The sequence below is a fragment of the Branchiostoma floridae genome, chromosome 19, assembly GCF_000003815.2.
Source record: "Branchiostoma floridae strain S238N-H82 chromosome 19, Bfl_VNyyK, whole genome shotgun sequence".
NCBI classification, from domain to species: domain Eukaryota; kingdom Metazoa; phylum Chordata; class Leptocardii; order Amphioxiformes; family Branchiostomatidae; genus Branchiostoma; species Branchiostoma floridae.
Genome location: NC_049997.1, coordinates 9,149,300 through 9,155,614, shown reverse-complemented (window position 1 = coordinate 9,155,614; position 6,315 = coordinate 9,149,300). Strand labels below are relative to the sequence as shown.

General features: G+C 41.8%; 1 long non-coding RNA gene across 1 annotated transcript; it reads right to left on the bottom strand.

Moving 5' to 3' along the window:
• Nucleotides 1-2,412: 2,412 nt before the first annotated feature.
• LOC118406443 lies at nt 2,413-5,437 on the bottom strand. The gene is made up of 3 exons (XR_004830039.1): nt 5,179-5,437; nt 4,252-4,457; nt 2,413-3,452 (listed from the first exon to the last, which is right to left on the bottom strand). It is a non-coding gene; the product is annotated as an uncharacterized LOC118406443 (long non-coding RNA).
• Between the last annotated feature and the right edge of the window lie 878 nt (nt 5,438-6,315).

Below are 6,315 nucleotides of genomic sequence, written 5' to 3'. Positions count from 1 at the left end.
AAACAATGTCTCATAAATAAAGTTTGCAGCATAATTATTATAGTTGCACATTCCTTCTTGCATAGTTTATTACGATACTGATCGATATGAATGATGCATATGGTATTGGTCAAATTTCACAATCAATTATTCTTAAATCACTATATGGTACAGCGGACTCATTCCTCATCTGACCGACATCTATTGCACCGCAGTTATCCCTCAGTAAGACATCTGAAGCCGTATAGTTTTAGTTTAGATCTTTTATACAGCCTGCCAAACCGGTTTTATTGAATACAACTTCTTCAGTGGCGAGAGGCTTAATAAAAGTTCTAAACTGGAACTATGCTGCTCCAGATGCCTTACGGAAGGATGACTGCACTGCGATAGGTATCGGTCGGCTGAGGAATGAGACCACTCTGCTCTATATATTTTAGATCAACGCTACCCTCTTTTTGCAATCGTTTCAATGTGCCTTACCCATGCATGTTGGCTTTGGTTTATTCCACGTCCCGTCTGCCTGGCAGGTAAGAGTAGAATGCCAGGCCACGCCGTATCCTGGGTCACACGAGAACGTCAGCACGTCTCCGATGGAGTTGGAGCCGCTCACGGCACCGTTTGCAGGGGCGGTCAGTTGTGGACACTGTGTAGCTGAATGCAGATACGAATTTGCTATTAGTATTACACAAGAGTCAGTTAGCAAAAACGACTCTCTAGTATGGTTTCCGCAGCATCAGTTGCAACAATATTATGTCAATGATATTAATAGCTCCAAACAGACTCAAATAACGACGATCATGAAAGAAAACGAAGCCCTAATATTAATTTCTGAAATTGTTACATCGATAATAAAAACAGCTACAGCGAAAAACAACAACATTTGCATCTGAGTGCAAACGACATGCCAAACTACATACGAATGCGGCAAAGGGAACATAGAGATACAGGTGCAAACACTCATCACATTGGACAACAACAATACTCTGTCGTTGCAAGTTTACCCTCCGTCACAGAGTAATAAGAGAATCCCTGCCTGTGATATTTGCTAGACCTTACCGATGCATGTTGGAGGCTGCCCACTCCATGTCAGGTCAGACTGGCAGGTAAGTGTCTGTGAGCCCTGCAATATGTAGGTCGCGTCACACGTGAAGTAGACCACGTCTCCAGCTTTTAGGTAGTTACTGCCGGAGAGGTCTCCATTCACGGGCGACGACAATGAGGGGCACCATGTGCCTATAATCCGATGAAAATGGTACCATTATAGAATCTGTCAGTTTTGTTGCTTAGATAAAGTAGAAGACGATGTATGCTTGCTGTAGATTGGCGACTGTATGAGGAATTGAGGAATACATTACATAACTTACCTTGTGCATATACATCTCCGTCCGGGGCCAGAAACACCAACACCGTCACTACGCGGAAAAACTGCGCGAACAACATCATGTCTGATTCTCGGCGGAGCGATCCTCAGACCACGATTTGCCACTAGTACTTCATCGTGAACAGGCGTCCGACTTTTCCTCCAATTCTTGGCCGACAAAACATCCCACTGCGCAGCAAAAAAATTCCCATGTCCTTCTAAGTATAGAATAGTAAATTGAGTAATTGTTCATTTGAGGCGTGTTCTTTTCAATAGACCGGTGACACGCTCAGAGGTTTACTATAGGTCATTCCGTGCACGCGTGAAAGGGACACACAAACGCATTATTCACGGACATATCAAGTCCAATTGATGGTAGTGAAAAAAATCAAGTAAATCATGGGAAATGGATGGAGTATTTCTATATTCCTTACTGGGAGATGATGTGAGTTATGCACCGTTTTAGCCAATGTTTTCCTCCGAGTATGCTTCAAAACGACGTACAACCAACAGCCTTGAAACTTTCATATGCTAGCGCACCGTCCAAGCTTGACAATGCAATAAATTTTTACCAAGTTTTTTTTTCAGGTCACGCTTTCTCTCTCTTTCTCCGTCTCTCTCTCTCTCTCCGTCTGTGTGTGTGTGTGTTTGTAAACAAATTGGAGCTTGTTTGCATTTGTCCTTATATAGCCGGAGACTTCATTTTGCATGATATATGTTTTATATATATATATATGTTTACATTGAGTATGGCAACGTGAAAGTCCATTAGAAATGCCGCGTATCAATATATGGCAGTCAGAAATAACGAGTTATCATGTGCAAGTTATTACATTAAAAAATGTAAGGATATTTCACAATTAGAGATGGTCATGTAGTAATTGACTATCGCAACAATAACAGCATATGCCACCTCTGTGTAGTATTGAAAGAACCAATAGAGGGTCAATAAACTGCAAAGACATGTCGTGATGTACAGGTTACGTTGCCATGGACACCTTCGAAGCTTTACTTATCTGTTGTCCCGTGAACACAAAGGAACATCTGTAAGTATATTTCAATCAGAATATTGCATTTTATTAACATCTGAGTGAATCCAATCTACAACTACAATATGGTTATATTTAGCTGGTGTTCATGTAAGGAGTGGAATAAAAGAGATTCTATATATGTTTATGAAAGGTATAGCTGATCAATAGGTATGTAGATTAGATGTATGATCTAGCTCATCCATGAACAGTCTCATCATGTTGGCAAATCACTGAATAACTAGATTCTTCGTACATACAAAACCAGGTGTTGTGGACATTCACCACTAGCTCGAGAGAACCATTTGTTAGATTACTTAGATCCTCCGCTAGTGGTACAATCCACGCATGTAGCTTGAGTCAGTCTGTATCGAGAGACTCATCATGTGAATACAATGTGGTTCTGTTACGTCTGTGTGTATACTTGATTATTCCCTGGCAGCAAAGGGGTAGAGGCCGGCCAGTTAACACCATTCCCCTTTCATGGGGTCATCAATAGGAACTAAATATTCACTATAAAATACCCCAACGGTAAGCGATAAACAGCCAAACAGAATCTAATGAGTTCTGTCGCCATGAAAACCAGTCATCGATGCATCACACCACAGTAACAGACAGTTCACAGTCTGATGAAGGAGAAAGTCATCAACAGAATTAGGATCAAAAAGTATGATATAAAAGACACCAAACTACACAATACGTAAAGGGAATAGTAGTGGACATTATTTGTGTATATTTATAAGCATTCATTTCCATTTTTCGTTTCCACAAACTGCCCGGCCGGGCCCCGGTTTCGAAATATGACGTTAGCTTAAGAGACTTTGGCCAACAAGCTTCAATTGGCATTACCAATGAAAGGGCTGCTAGAAGCGTGATCTAGATAGTCAGGCTAGGAAAATATGAGAATAATAAGATGTACCGATTTGGCAGATAAAGTACTTCTGTTCAGAACAGAAGTCGTTGTCCCATTTGAAACCTTCAAGCGCCCAGAGTTGCCCACATTTCCGCTGGTCTCGGGGTTCCCCTGGTACCCAGTTGGTGAAGCTGAGCAGAGTTCCGTCAGACCACGTCCATGTGTTATCCACCTGTACATGGGCAGGCAACAAGTATCCAGTAAGTACATGGGTAGGCAACATTTTTGTATCGACTGCCACGGAAGGAAAAATATTGTGTTTGCTTCATTTCTTCTTCCTGTGACGTCAGCAATGGGTCAGATGTCTTCCGAAGTTGATATCGCCCCCCCCCGTCCCGATTGAGAGAAAGTTGGTGCGGCCATTTGTAGATTGCCACATTACCCCTCTCAAAAAGTAGTCCCATAATTTGCATAATTAATGCAATAGTGCTATAATTCTGATAACTAGTAAATTATTTTGACCTGTGTAAGTTATAATTAGTTTAAAGTGTATGTAACTAACGCCAAAAAGCAGTTACTCGAGCACATGGATATGACTTTTGGAAACGGTACCGGTCATTAAATAACTCCAGTTGCTTGAGTAACTGCTTTTTGTCGTATCTTATTACCTTGATGTCTAACCTTCATCGATTTATATAACCAAGCATAGATTATGCAGATGTGGAAGTCATTCATATTGTCAGAATATTTCATGGAGATACGAGGTCTTCGAACTGAGTTGGAGAACAATTTATCTCTTCATCACGTATGTTACTAATGTAAGAAGGGAAAAATCAGCGAATATAATTGTTGTATTTTCTTTGCCACCCCTGTGTCTTCAGATGTGCCGCACTGTTACAGTTTCCAGATACATGCGGTGTAGTAAATATCAGATACACTTCTAAACAAAGAAAATACAACAATTCGTTGATTTGTCCTTCTTACACTAACTCAGATTAAATGTCAAACAAACATCGAGAAAAGGTACATACTGACACATCGCGGAGTCCGATCCAGTAATTTTGGCTTGAATCAACCGTCTGAATCATGCTGACAAGGAAGTCGTGTAGCTCCTGTGTCTTGATATCGACTAGATGGGCCCCGTCTGCTGCACAGGCATGCTTGGCTTCAGTGTAAGTCACGGCTTGTGCAGACACCTTGTAGTAAGCCCCTTGTCGTTCTGTGTACCCAGGATGTGCTGTAGAAGGCATATTATAGTAATAGTAAGGGTGAATGAATGAATGAATGGTTTACTGCGTCATTGGGTCATTCCCTGTGTGCTTTCTCTGTATGCACGTACAGAGAAAGTATTTGTACGTAATAGTATGTGCCATTTTTTAAATAGTCTTTTGTATGACTTGACCGGGATCGAACTCAACGGCCTACCGACTGCAAGGAGAACACTTTAACGCTAACCCACCTTTATTCGCTGTGTAGCCTATATATCCGTTGCATTTAAAAAAACGGGATATTTAGAGATGTCAAGTCGACAGACGGGGGTTTCAAATTGCAAAGCTTTTAAAACATTGCAGTTTGAAACCACTGTCCGTTGACTTGATATCGATAAATGCCCTGTTTGAAATACAAAGGATATAGGTTACCCTGCAGATAAAGCTGAGCTAGCGTTAAGGTGGTATCTCACTGAACTTAGGGCACCGGTGCGGCACTGCGGGGGTTCTCAACGAATGATGACTCAACGAATTTCAAAGATGAGGAACGAATTTTCTTATGTTTTTGTTCTAGTTTTCTTGACATCCAAGCCATATTACACAATATCTAAATTATAAAAAAAATCGGCGAAAAAAAAACAGTGCCGCATTGAACGAACCCGCAGTGCCGCATCGGTGCCCCAAGTGCAGTGAGATACCACCTTAAGGCCATTGAACCGGCCTGAGGAAATAAAAGATATAAAATCTAACCTGTACAAGTAGGGACGCTGTTACTCCACGTGCCGTCTGCCTGACACGTGGTGTCTGTGTTGCCTTGCAGAGTGTACCCTGAGTCACAGAAGAACTGTACCACGGAGTCCTGGTAAAGATTCGAACCTGGACCGGTGCTCAGTCCGCCGTTAACGGGAGCGGTCAGTGCCGGACACTGCACAGCTGGAACATGAGGACAAAAAAAAAGCTTGATATCATCAATGTCTTAAGTGTAAAGGTGGTATCTTACTTCACTTGGGGCACCGGTGTGGCACTGCGGAGTTCGTTCAATGCGGCACTGTTTTGTTATTTTCTCCGATTTTTTTTTATAATTTAGATATTATGTAATACGTAAAGATATGACTTAGAAGACAACAAAATACACAAAGCGTACGAAAATTAGTTCTTTATCTCTGAAATTCGTTGAGTATTTTTGGAACCCCACAGCGCCGCACTGGTGCCCCAAATGCAGTGAGATACCACCTTAAGATTAACGTTAGGTCACCTTAATCCGGGGGTAACCCATATCCATTGATGTTATAAACGGGGTGTTTAGGGAAGTCTTTCTATACTAGTACTATGGAAGTCTTAGCCCCTACCAGGCTCCACATTTTGCTGGAAAAATAGAATTTGGACAAATATTCAGATAACATGCCAGTGGAGTTTATTAACCGGTCGCAAACCATACTCCTCGGACAGCTACCTCATAGATTCTACAATTTTTTCTGTGACCCGTGACCCGTGGAGCCTGGTAGAGACTAAGAATTCCACATGAACCGCATGCAGACTTGAATGTGTCCGCCCGTGTAATCCCGGCCGTTTATAATTACTTAATCTCGGTGCCATAAGATAGTAATAAAGCTGGCTAAGGAGTATAGCCGGCCAAAGGGAGTCCGACTGGCACCTCCGGTCGCATACACGCTCCTAGGCTGGCTACTCTTCTTTGCCAGATTTTGATACTATCTTATGCTATCTCATGCTTATAGTATTAATGACTATCTCAAGAGCAACTTGAAAAAATGTCAAATTGTTCACCTGGGAAAAACTGACTCCAAGAACAGAAATAATTCATGGAGGAACCAGTGTCATGCAGCGGTTAGAGCATTCGAAACTAGCCGTACTACTAACTTGAAGAAG